Genomic DNA, 13,129 nt, shown 5'->3' with positions numbered 1-13,129 from the left:
TCATTCTTCGCACTTCTTTGGAAGCTTTGTCCACAGTTCACCACTAATAGGAAGTTCGGCGAAGGGAATGTGATCGTGGTATGGCTCAGCTGGGCCATGACGTCGTCATAGTGAGGCGACAAACTTGCCAAATCAATAGGATTTATCAACTGAGTTCTTGTAAATGAGCCGTCGTAAATAGTATCTAAGCTGACCTTAAGAGCGTTAGCCCTTGCGTAAGAGCTTTCTGTTTGAGATACAATGAAATATATGAAGTTCATATATTTTGAACTGCGGTGTTAGATACATACGATGTATCTACTGCGAGGATCGTACATCATATGTAGCTTTCTGTTTGCTCTGACGAAGGGCTTACGCTCCAAACGTCAGCTTTGAAACTTTTTACGGTGGCCAATTTATATTATCAACTCAGCTGATAAAGCCAAATTATTGTAATATGCCTTTGTTGGTATGATGTGGATTCAGACTTCAATCCCTTAAAATATCTAAATCTTCAACGACCATATAGCTCATTATGAAAGGCGCGATTTGATGCAAACAACACGAAACGTTACTCAAAAGAGTTGAAATGGTAAATTGGCCACCGTTACGATAATAAAAGCTGACGTTTCGAGCGTCAGCCCTTCGTCTAGCGTTAGCCCTTCGCTTCGACGAAGGGCTAACGCTCGAAACGTCAGCTTTTATAACCGTAACGGTGGCCAATTTACCATTTCAACTTTGTTGAAATATTTAAATTATTTCGTTACCCTCACCGACGCAGCCCCAAACAGTTTCTTTAGAAACTATCAGCCTTTATTTCTGAAAAGAACCTAGTTAACAACCGAATTTCTAGAGAAGCGAACAGCTTATTAGACTGCCTAAATGTGTGCAATGAGTGCGAATAACTCCTTATGATCAACGCTACAACGATCACTAAAACATCACAAAAACTGGTTCATCCAGGTTATGAGGTTTCATTTAATAGTAGCAAAAAAATGTCGACCGTGTTCTGACTAAAGTTTCTTAAAATATTTGCCGCTACTAAACTTTACCAAAAGCTATTCGGGAATAGTTATGAAGAGAGGCTTTGTCCACAGTCTAATACTAATGGAGAACACACTATAACCTCAATAACGAGAATTTATCATGGGCTACGGTGCACCTGGGACGTGACGTCGTCATCGGCTCGAAACAAACTTTACCAGAAACGAGTTGGGGATTGTTAATAAGGGAGACAGTTATTAACACCATTCAGTAAGTACTAATCAAGAATACGTTTTTAATAAGGGAAAGGCTTTACACAAACTGTTGTATCTTTAATGCGTCGAAAACTCTACTGTTACTGTAATGCAAATGTTAGGCTCTCCGAAGCTCTGCGGTTGAAATTAAATCTGTAAATAATGAACTGGAAATGAATCTAAATGTGCGATCCGCATTATACAAGGTGGTATTTGACAAATTTGGATAGCTGAAAGCATATGCATGGCGCTTTGCAATATCTTATGAACTTATTTCCGAACTGCACCAGTCCGCTGTTGAGCATCCACTTGTGGAGATCAGTTTTAAATCAAGTTCGACATTTGTGGCCTAAAAAAGCTTATGGCATATGTGTTTCTGGCCTCATTCAACTCAACCCATGACGGTTTTTCGGAAGAAAATTAAAAATTTTGAAAGGGAAGTTATGAACAAGAACAACCAGAAAAACATCCGATCCATGATGAGAGCAGCAATGCGCCATTCCTCCCTTTGCCTGTCATCTTCTTGTATAGCACGAACATCGTCGGCCAGAATGCTTATGTCCTCGATGAGTCTCTCAGTGAACAAGCTGTGACCCCCTACGATACTCATACTGCGGGTACTTCGCTTGCTTGGAGTACTTCGACCACTCTGATATATAACGGACATGTCATCTCGAAACCTGGCTGAACTCTCGAGCTCTCGGGCTGTCATGTACGTGTCATCATCGCACACGACGTCGCCGTTTAAGTCAAATTCAAGTTTTCCTCTTTTGGTTTTGGGTGTAACTTTAATTTCCTCCTCTTTGTCGTTTGGGAAGCAAAACACTTGCCATGTCGCCAAGAATGATAACTCTGACGCATTGAGGCATTGGTTAAGTCGATGGACTGCGGTGGAAAAAATTCAAAATGGTACAAGTACTCACGAGTGACATTGCAGTGACAAACATTGTAGCGATGAAATACTGACCAAGTAACGGAACATCGTCTGAAGTAGCGGGTAGTGTCTCAGCTACGAGTAACAAGAAGACAGTCATTGCTAATAGCACCGTGATTCCCAAACCGACTTTTTCCCCAGATTCCGGTGGTAGAAAGAACTTGATTAGTGTAAGTGTGGAAATCAAAGCGCAAGGTAGGATTAAATTGAAAACATAATATAGAGGTTTTCTTTTGATGATCAAATTCAGAGTCACATCGTGATAGGGATATTTGCAGTAGTTATAAAACACTTTATGCAGTAAATGGTTTCGTTCTTTGAACGAAGAGAGAGACGAACCGAGGAACAGACAGGGAACGATTTATAAGATCAACTGTTCCGACTGCCAAGCCTCCTACATCGGTGAGACTGGCAGAAACCTCACAACAAGACTGACTGAACACAGACGGGCGACGAGGAAAGGTGATGTCAGCAATCACATTGCTGAACACCATCGACTTACCAACCACAACATTGACTGGGACTCTGCGCAATGCCTAACCTGCAGCACTGACTATTTTCAACGACTGACTCTGGAAAGCTGGTTTACTAACTTAGAACAGACTCCCCTAAACAGATGTCAACAACTACCCGCCCCATACAAACGACTCATTCACGACATAAACATCACAAACGACCGAAAAAGAACAACCTAACTTTACCGACAGATCGAAACAGACCAATCACGACCGACTTACGTCACTCGAGTCTTACAGCCAATAACATCACGGCAAAACCAACCGATCATTTCACACGAACTGGAATAAGAACATTCTACTGACAACAATCATTCACTTGACTCTGATGATGACTTCCGCACAGGTTGTCGAAACGTCAGTCACTGCCACCGACAACAGTCCTTCTCAGGACTACACTCACCCAGACGATCAGACTACACCTTCAAAACACTTTATTCAGTTTCGCTGGCATCTCAATAAGGTTCCATTCTCCATTTTGTATGTATAATTTCAAGTCAGCGGATTCCGAAGCCGACTCCATTGTCAAGTGGTTCCCTTAGAACGTCCATGAGCCAAATTTTAGCGAACAACTCCGTTTGTCAAATGGGAAATTAGCCACGTTGATCTTACAAGTGCTTGTAAAAGACGCAGGGGCGTTCCATTCATTGCCTCCCTCATCATACAAAATGACAGCAGTCTTACATTTTTCCAGTCCACCTCCGTTACTGTCATCAACGCTGAAGATAAAATTATGTGTACGTAACGTTACCACCTTTTATCTTTACTCAATTTTTTTCCCCAAATAAGAAAATGGAAGCTGGTAGAATCACAGTTTGCTAATGTAAATGGAAAGGTGCGTCCTTTTATGAACTAAAATGAAAAATCTTTGATTTCGATCGTAAAATTCAACTACCCAGATCTTTGAGGAAGTTGATAACCCCACATCAATGAATTTTCCAAAGGAAAACTATGACCAAAATGTTAAATGTGCGGTTTCGTGGTGAGTCATCGCTCAGAGTTTTTTTGGCCGGGTAGAAAAGATGGAAAAAAGAACTAATACTGAATAGACAAACGCACGTTACTTGTTATGATTCTAAAGTTGTAAACAGCCGTGGAACTGAGAATAAGGACTACACCACATCTTATATTGTATCTTACTTGTTATAAAGAATGACGTTAGGTATCCATAGTTTAGAAGGGTCCACATTTACTGATTTTATTTCACCATATTCGGATGCGTTCGATCCTAGCATGGGATTGATCCATCTCTGATGAAAAACGAAGCATAAACAAAACATTTTTGATTTTTTATGTTGGTTATGAGTTAAGGTTATTTAACATATGCCTAATTTTTTACCTTTTAATCCATCTGTTATTTCTTTCTTTCTTTCTTTCTTTCTTTCTTTCTTTCTTTCTTTCTTTCTATCTCTTATCCTTTCTTTATTTTTCTATTTTTCTTTCTTTCAGAGTTTTTTTTAGCCAAAAATGATATTCCTTCCCCACCTATTAAGTTTCGCCATGTCCCATTAAATTGTTAGTCGTTGTAGAAAGGGAATTTTTGATAGCCACGCTTGAACTGCTGAGAATTCGTGCAACATTATTGAACAAGGAAATTGAAATTACCTGTCTAATCCAGACGTTGAGGGTCAGGAGTTGAGACTTGCTGTTCTGAAGGTAAAAGACAAGACATTTTTAGACTAATTAGCAATTAATTGTTTACGAAAATCGTTGAGTTTTACCTTAGTATCCTTTTAAGAATACGAGTTGTAGATGATATTTTGGGAGATTTTAATCAGAAATTGTGGAACAGAGAATAATTCATCATTCGAAATTTTGGAAGTCAGGATTAAGAGAAAAGATTGAAAAAAACTGAAACAAAATAAATTTCTAGACTAAGTATATATTAAAACTAAATTACGTTAAACAAGCTCTTATGGACATCCTGTCGGCCTTTGGTTTTCAATTTATCAAAACTACCATGAAATTAACCTGTTGTGCTGCAATCATTAGGTCACCCGGCACTATCTCAGCCCTTTCTGCCCGAGTCACCCTGGCTGGGTTAACCTTCGACTTAAGTCGTCTCGGAGATGAGAAAACTCGGGAGGACTAGCCATCGGCTCGTGCTCTATACTACAAACTTTTCTCTTGCTCCCTCATTATTCATATAGTGGGTTGTTATGCTGGTAAACCGATAGAAAGGGTGGTCTATTTTTTGAAATATGTCCTAGGAGATAAACGTGGTGCACACGAATCTTCGAGAAAATTCTGAACGTGGAGACGATTCACACATCTAAACATGTTTAAAACTGGTGAAGTATGCATTCAGGTCTACCCAAAACTGAGAAAAATGCCGTACACATTTCTTTCTTTCTTTCAAATCTGGGAAATGGCTGCCGAACACATTTATTCCACGAAATTGGAGGTATTGTACGATTGTTCGAGTTCCACGGCAAATTTAGTTAAATGGGGTGACTGCGGCTGATTAAAGCTAACAAACGAGCTGGTGGCTTTGACCGACTTCCGGCCCTTTTTGAAAGCTCCTTGTCATTGTAACGGAAACTTTTGGTTTTCTGAATCTTAGTGGGACTAGCAATGGCAGTACGCCGGTAAACTTACCACTGAAATAATTTGTATCAAACTCAAACTAAACTTGACATGAAAAGGGCAACTTATGTTGAAGACTGGTAGCACTTGTTTATTTTAATTTTTGAAAAGATAATTTAGAAACTAGTTAAAATAGAGGAAATATCATAAAAAACATGGCGAAAAACAACAACAACAACAACAAGAACCGCCTTTATCTCGCCAGGTAAATCAGTCAGTTAGGTAAGGAAACGTTATAAAATGCGAAACTAGAATTGACATTTGATATCGGTGATTCTGTTTATGTATCAACGATTTTGAACGTGAAATAGGTAAAAAGTAGAGCATACCTGTTGCCGATATTCCCCGGAAAATTCTAATGAGGGACAGTATGAAAAGATTACTTTCTCCTCTACGATGAACTATTATTATGGGAACAAGATAAAACTGGGATTTATTTGAGCACATATGGACATCAGCGCTAGCCCCACGCCAGGTGTTAAGAGATACACAAGATCAGAAGCCTTACTTTTCAGATGGAAAATTGACAGGGTGTTAGAGGACAGAAGAACAAAATGTTTTGTTACTGAACAAAGCTTTGACTTACGAGGGCATCTTTCTTCGTTGCATGCAAAAGTCTCCCCAGCAGGCCCAATGCAAGCCTTTCCACAGTTGGAAGGTGGAGTAAGATGCAAGTTCTCGAGCGAATCAAGGTTCTTTCTCCAAATGTTGCACTACACTCAGACTCCAACCAGTCTGTGTAACGACCTTCAACAACTGCAAATTGACCATGGTAAGGTAATAAGTATCATCCGATTATTAACCTCGTGGACTTACCAGAATGATAACTGCACTTTACAATAACACGGAGATAGTTCGGAAGAGATCTTTAAAAATTCGGCTTAAGGCGTCATCATGTTGCACTTTTTTTAATAGGAAATACGCGCGATATTTCTAAAGGGTTCAAGCAGTCATGAGGCAGCGTTATAATCGGAAAATTTGGAAGGACACAAAATGGAATCCATGCTTCCCCAAACACCAGTTGGGCGATAATAGTACCCAAGCAATGAGAACACACGCTGGGGGGATGGTGAGCCACACAAATTCCAGTAACTTCTTCGACCTGCAAATTAATTTTAAGTGCAGAATGAACCTCGCTGATAGAAATGAAATTTTTTCATCAACATTGCGATTAAGATAGTTTTGAAAAAGATGGATCCAATAAAGTTTACTTCGATCCAAACCTGTTGTTTCGTATTGCAGTTGGTAGGAGCCGCTGACTAGTAACTAGAATGCACGGGTTTGAATTCTGTTGAGGCTTGAATTTTTCTCGGGCTTCTTTTCTCCATTGCTTGACTGGATTTTTTTTGTGCTTGAAATATATCCGCAGGTCACCATGAGATTTGTTTAATTAAAATTGTGATTATTACACAAATTTTATCATCATTACCTTTATTATCACCATCTAAAATTTAAAAATTGTTTGTTGAATGACGAATTATTCCTCATTGAGTTACCAATTAAGAGAAATAGCAAAAGCAAAGGCAAAAACAAACACAAAAAAACATCAACTTCATAATTCGTCACGTTATTCTGATTTTTCCTCTAAAAGAAGGCAACATAAGTCATAAAAGTAAGCACGTGACTCAAGTATCACGAGCACTTTCACATATGTTACGTGAGATGTAAAGGGCGGATAAAAAGTAGAATGACTGGTACCGTTTGAACGTTCACTTACCACAGACTTCCTTTATTAAATCATCGAGTTTGCTGGAGAGCTCTCCGAAATCTGCATATTTGAGTATTTCTCCACCTTTTCCTGCCCGCATCGGCTGAAAAAGACCTAGACAAGTACTAAATCGAATTTTTAACTTTTCTTTACCTCCTGTGTTTTCGTGGTGAAATCGAAATAAACTTCTGCCTTGGTATCATCGGGGCGAATCCAAAATTTTCCATCAGTGAGAATGATCATTACATTCCTGAATTTGTCTCTTTCCCCTCCCGTGGGAGTAAACACTTCTTTCAATGCCAGGTCTTCGGCAAGGTCTGTGCGGGTTCCCTCTTTAGCCAGTTTGGAAAATATCACCTCCTTTGCCTTCTTTTTCAACGCGACAGCATTGTGATACTTGTTGTCTGAAAATGTGAATATGAGGTTGGCATCCGATCCAAAAGTAATTATGGCCATGTGACTGCCATCTGGAGAAACTCGCAATTCGTCCACTATACTATTGAAGATGGTGTTTAGCTGTTCTCGTTCGCTTTGGTTCATGCTTAGTGACACATCTATCAGGACAGCAACATCCAGGGAGCAAGGCTCTGATATGTAAAAAGATAAAACGTAGATTAGCCCTCAAAGGAAAGTTTCACAATCCTCTTTTGATCAAGCGGGATGTGGTTTTTTAGTTTCAATTGCAACTTATACAAACCCCACCGCTCATGATGCTTAGCAGTCTTCCAGGCATTGAGATGCAACCCTCTGGCTAAGCAGTGGCAGGGTTAGAGGCTGAATGCTGATTATGCAAAACAGCGGGTAAATAATGAAAAGCTACTTTGACTTTGAAAAAATCCCATGCAAACAGTTGTGTCTTACCTCGACAATCATCTTGGTTTGTATTGTATTAAATATATTAATCAGTAGTTTCATAGGCAACCTTTGTGGCTTCCTTTGGTGTTGATGTATGGGATCCCATGAAAATGGGTTCCCACTCCACTGATGAGCAATCTCGTGATCAGTGGGTAAAAAAAGAAAAAAAGCGAATGTAAGGGTGGGGATGAGTGTGTAAAATGAACATAAAAGTTAGGTTTTAAAATTGAGGGAGCAACTTCTTAACAACAGCACGCCCCTAAACTCAATTTAAAATTGTAAAAAATATATATGTTATATATTATTAAAATAAAAAATAAAATCAAAATAAAATAAAATAAAATGAAGTTAAAATATTATAAGAGTAACTATCAGCAAGAGGGGGGGAAGCATTTAGGGTTTGGGGTTAAATTGCTAATGTTATATTAGAGTTTTAGTTAAAGTTAGGGTTAGCGTTATATTAGGGTTAGGGTTAGTGGACACGCGATTTCATTTGTTTGTTGTCTTTTGTAAGCGCCAGGCGCCACCCCGTGTGGGGGACCGGATCGAGATTAAAAAGGTTGTGTTGTGAGCACATGGAATTAATGAGGTGTGAAGTGTGTTTTTAAACCGGGACAGTTAGAATAATTTCCTAAGCCTAGGAATCTCCTGTTAGTGTTAGTTAGGGTTAGGGTTAGTGTTAGATTAGGTTGGGGTTAGGGTCAGGGTTAGTGCTAGATTAGGGTTGGGTTAGGATTAGGGTTTGGGTGAAGTAAAGGTTAGTAATAGGTAAGGGTTTACCTAGGGTTTATGGTATGGGGTCTCTGGTTTTGACTGTAGGAATGGAAAAGGGGTTATTGAAAGGATAGGAAAAAATGATGATTGATAAAAAGAAAGTATTCTCCTTTTATAATTATTTTTATGTACAGGTGGCTGCAGGAAAGGGAAGGATAAAGGTAGAAGAGGGGCAGTCTTTATTTCTATTACCATCTTGATAGGTGGTTGTAGGGGATGTGATGAAAAACTGTGTTAGGTGTTTTAAAGTATAGATGACATATAAAGAGAACATGGTAGTGTTAGCACTTTTCCTGTGAGATTTTGGTGAGGGGTTATGTTAAAATGTTTTGGAGTGTGGAGTGGGGTAAGGGTCTGGGTTTATATCAGTTTTTAGAGGGGGAATAAAAGGAATAAAGGTAAATAATATGGAACTTTGTGTAGTAAGAAGGATCTGTAAAGAGCTAATAAAATACATATATAAACAGAAGACTTTCATGTTTTATAGTATAAGGAGTTGGATTGAGGAGTAGTGAAGGAAGATATGAAGTGTCTATGAAAGTTGTTAAAAGATGGAGAGAAATGGAAATCAACCGATCGGGTGAGGAGAGAAGGATGCATCGGCACCAAGGCTCCTAATGGTTGCGAGTCGTCAGGGGCAAAGCACAACCGAGCGAGGATGTTTCTAACCTGGTACCAGGTCAATGCCCGACATCCTCGTGCCGAGTCCTTGTTGAAGAAAGCGAGAAAAACTACACATTTATGGTGAGAAATTAGAAAGTCATTGGAACCTACTCCGAAGGAAAAAAAAAAAATATTTTTTGAGATAATAAAAAGGGAAGTACTTATGTATACTAAATAAAGAAAATTTCAGATATAATAGAAGAGAAAACTTACTGAAACAAATTAAAAATTATTTTCGGAGATAATACGGAAGAGAATGCTTACGTAGAGAAATAAAGAATGCGGTGCTAATACAGAAGAGAATACTCATCTAAATTAAAAGAAAAATAAATAGATAAATGAAAAAAAAATTTTGAATTGAAAAAAGAGTTGATAAACAAACAAAAAAAATACACTGAACGGAAGTGTCACGAAAAGGGAATTAGAATTAAGAGGGGAGTTGTGTGTTGATATTTATATGAAGAAAATAAAGATGGATACCTTAAGAGATATGAGAGGGAGCTGCCTTGTCCTTAATATCCAAAAAAAAAAAAATTATTTAGAACGAAAAAAGATTTTCGCTGCCGGCTCCGTGTCTCAAATAATCGGAGTTGAAAGATCTTAATCTGGGATGGTCACGTAAGAATGGCGTGATCGTATTGCGTGAGTCTTATGACGTATAGGCAGCGCGCGATAACAACAACAACAACAGCATTTATTTAAACACGATAAAAAAATTCAGCAAAAGCTGATGTGGTCGTGTACAAACAATAAAACCAAATTCCTGACTAAATACAATAAAACTAAATTCTTAACTAATTATAAGAAGACTAATGTAAGATTTCTACTTATTTTGAACAATAAAAATTCTACATAGTACATCATTATAATATACGTGGCTTAAAAATACACTTGAGTGACTTTTTAAAAGCGTCAACGTCTTGAATTGATCTCATTTGATTTTCCAGAGCGTTCCACCGAGTAATTGACTTGTATGAGCATGATTTCTTGACCATATCGGTCTTAGGTCTAGGTAACTTAAATGTCATTTTCTTCCTGAAGTCGTAGCTACTTACATACTTTTCAAAGCGACGGTTCATAGGACATGGTAAAAGATGATAATAAGCCTGATGCGCTAAGATTAGTAATCGTTTCTCATACATAATCTCTAAGGTATTCCATTTTACTGTGGCAAGAACCTCCTTGCTTGGAGTACACCAATCCAAGTTAAATATTATTTTCGCCGCTCTAACATGTATAGATTCTAAGGTTGAGAAAAATACTCGACCACAAGAGCCCCAAACTAACATACCATATGTCACAGACGGCAGAATAACCTTAAAATAGAAATCAGTTCTTGCCTGTTTAGGCAGGAAATACAAGGATTTAAGTAAATTCAACTTCTGCGTATATGACTTAGCTAATTCCGATACATGATGATCCCATTTAAGAGCATTATCTATCTGAACACCTAGGCATCTTGTAGAAACAACCTCCTCGATAACGTAATCACCCATCTTAATAGCTTGTTTTGGCCCAGTAAATTTTCCGCGTCCCCCAAGCGATATATATTCCGTCATGGTGGGATGTGGAGTGAGACAGTTCTCGCAACACCATGTATATAGCCTTGCTAGTACTTCATTCAACTTGGAGGCCACCAGATCATAGGTCGGAGCCGAGACATAGACGGTGGTATCGTCTGCGTACACATGAAGCTGTGAGTCACCATCTATTCCCTCAGTGATATTGGGCAGATCATTACAGAAGATGGAAAACAGGGTAGGGCCCAGCACCGACCTTTGAGGTACACCAAAAGTAACTGGCATAGCTTGAGATTGACACTCATTAATCGTCGTTACTTGCTTTCTTCCAGAGAGGTAATCCCTTATCCAACACCATAAGTCCCCAGCTACACCAAGACTCTGAAGTTTTCGGAGAGTCTTGGTGTAGCTGGGGACTTGCTCTTGGTGTAGCTGGGGATTGCTCTTGGGAAATTGATGAAGAGTGTTTAATCGTTCTTCGTCGTAAAAGAGATTTTGACCCGCGAGATGTCTAGAAAATGAATTAATTCATTTTCTAGACATAATGAGTGCAGACAATTTAAAAATTCAAATGTTATACATTGCATGCAGAGCACATAAATTAATATCACATGGCTCCTCTTCAAGGAGAAAGAGCAAGTCATCTCTTTACCCCTTCCATGTGAAACAGACAAAAAAAAAACAGTGAATTTGGTTTCCACCTTTACAATCCAAACCTACCATATATCTACCTGTAACTGTCCGTCAAATTAAGTATCCCAAGCGAGATTTAAAGACATGTGTTCCAATAGAAAGTGAAGTATCATACTGCAAGCTGGAGTTTTTTATGCATGTCAATACAGAAATGCAGGGTTGTACCTTAACCCTCCCAATATTTGCTTTGCTTTTTGGGAAACACTCAGCACAGGCTTCACCATGAGGAACATCGCGACAGGCACATTCCTACAAATAAAGAAAGTGCATGTATAATTTAATAATGAATTAACTGAGCTAAAGTCATATAATGTTTACTACTATTTGTAGATATATAATCACTGTTCACCGCAGATAAAATATGTTAATTTTTAGAGACAGATTTCTGCCTTTCCATAAAGTCAAGAAAGCCAAGAAAGCTCTCACTAATTGATTACAAATAAATTGCATCACAAATACTGGTAACCTGAATATGTTTTCTGTTACTGTAGAATTCTGCTATGATGCATGTCATTTAGCAATTGCAGGTATAACCTACCTTAATAACTTTACAGAATACACAGCACTCTGTGTCCAAAGTCCATTGATATATTTGTCGGCATCACCACCTTTTTGCTGGAGTAGCATTAATTATCAGTGCTTTGTAATCATGAGACTAACTGCCATGAAAAAAGACGAGAAGATAATATCAAGTTGAAGTTTAAATACCTACACGACAGATCTCAAATGGTAGACTTTCTACTGAACACCACTTTCCCAGATATTTTCTGACACTGCCAAGCATAAAATGGATTCAATAGTACTATAACATGGCTAGACATGTAACATATGAACACTGAAAAAATAAAAAACAATAAGATATAAAAATATAAAGAGTCAAGATTGGCAGAGATAAAAAACCTGGAAATTTAACTCTAAAGCATCTTCCATCAACCACTATTCCAGTTTTCTAAATGGCATCCCTCTGGGGATTTTTATCTTTTATTGTAGAAAAATAGAAATGGAATTATAATACTGCCAAGACCCTATCCAGGAAACAAACCGGAAATTTCTCTTAATGTAGCCATAAAAAGTGATAAATAGAAGACTTATATGCTGCAAAATCAAACTCAACTACTTTCTTGGCTTCTTCTTGTGCCTCCCCGCCATGCTGGCAAAGGTTGATAACGATCGATTCCAATGTGATCTCTCGAGATCTCTGATTTCGACTGATTGAATCTGGACTGAATGAAAAAGACACCACGTGGGCACCAGGTGCAACATGCGATTCTTTGAGTGACACTAATGACATGTGCCTGAAAGAAGCCAGTAACTGCAACCACCGCGACTATCGACATTACGGCCAGGAATAAGGATACTTTATATTATTATTCTTTGAAGTTACCTAGAATCCAAAAATTAGCGCCCAAACAGGAAAAGAGTCTAAATCTCCGACTACAAAAGCACAACGGGAAAAAAATATCTAGAAGCCCGGTCGAAAGTGTGTCTGTTGAAGACCGATAAGAGTCCCTGGAACCATCACAATAGACTGGATTACAGCAACCTGAATTGTGGATTACAATGATGGTTGGATTCCGGATTCCATTAGCTGGATTCCGGATTCCAAAGCCATGGATTCGGATTCCACAGACCAAAATTACCTGGAGTCCGGATTCCGAATTACC

At 38.5% G+C, this 13,129-nt stretch overlaps 2 pseudogenes; both read right to left on the bottom strand.

Annotated features, from left to right (window-relative positions):
* LOC148740845 (uncharacterized) overlaps positions 1-12,756 on the bottom strand; it is a 70,150-nt pseudogene extending 57,394 nt beyond the window's left edge.
* LOC148740846 (neuronal acetylcholine receptor subunit alpha-7-like) lies at positions 1,594-5,513 on the bottom strand (annotated as a pseudogene).
* Positions 12,757-13,129: the final 373 nt, after the last annotated feature.

Source organism: Stylophora pistillata, chromosome 1 (assembly GCF_964205215.1).
Source record: "Stylophora pistillata chromosome 1, jaStyPist1.2, whole genome shotgun sequence".
NCBI classification, from domain to species: domain Eukaryota; kingdom Metazoa; phylum Cnidaria; class Anthozoa; order Scleractinia; family Pocilloporidae; genus Stylophora; species Stylophora pistillata.
Note: the sequence above shows the minus strand (reverse complement) of the source record. Positions and strands in the feature narration are given on the sequence as shown.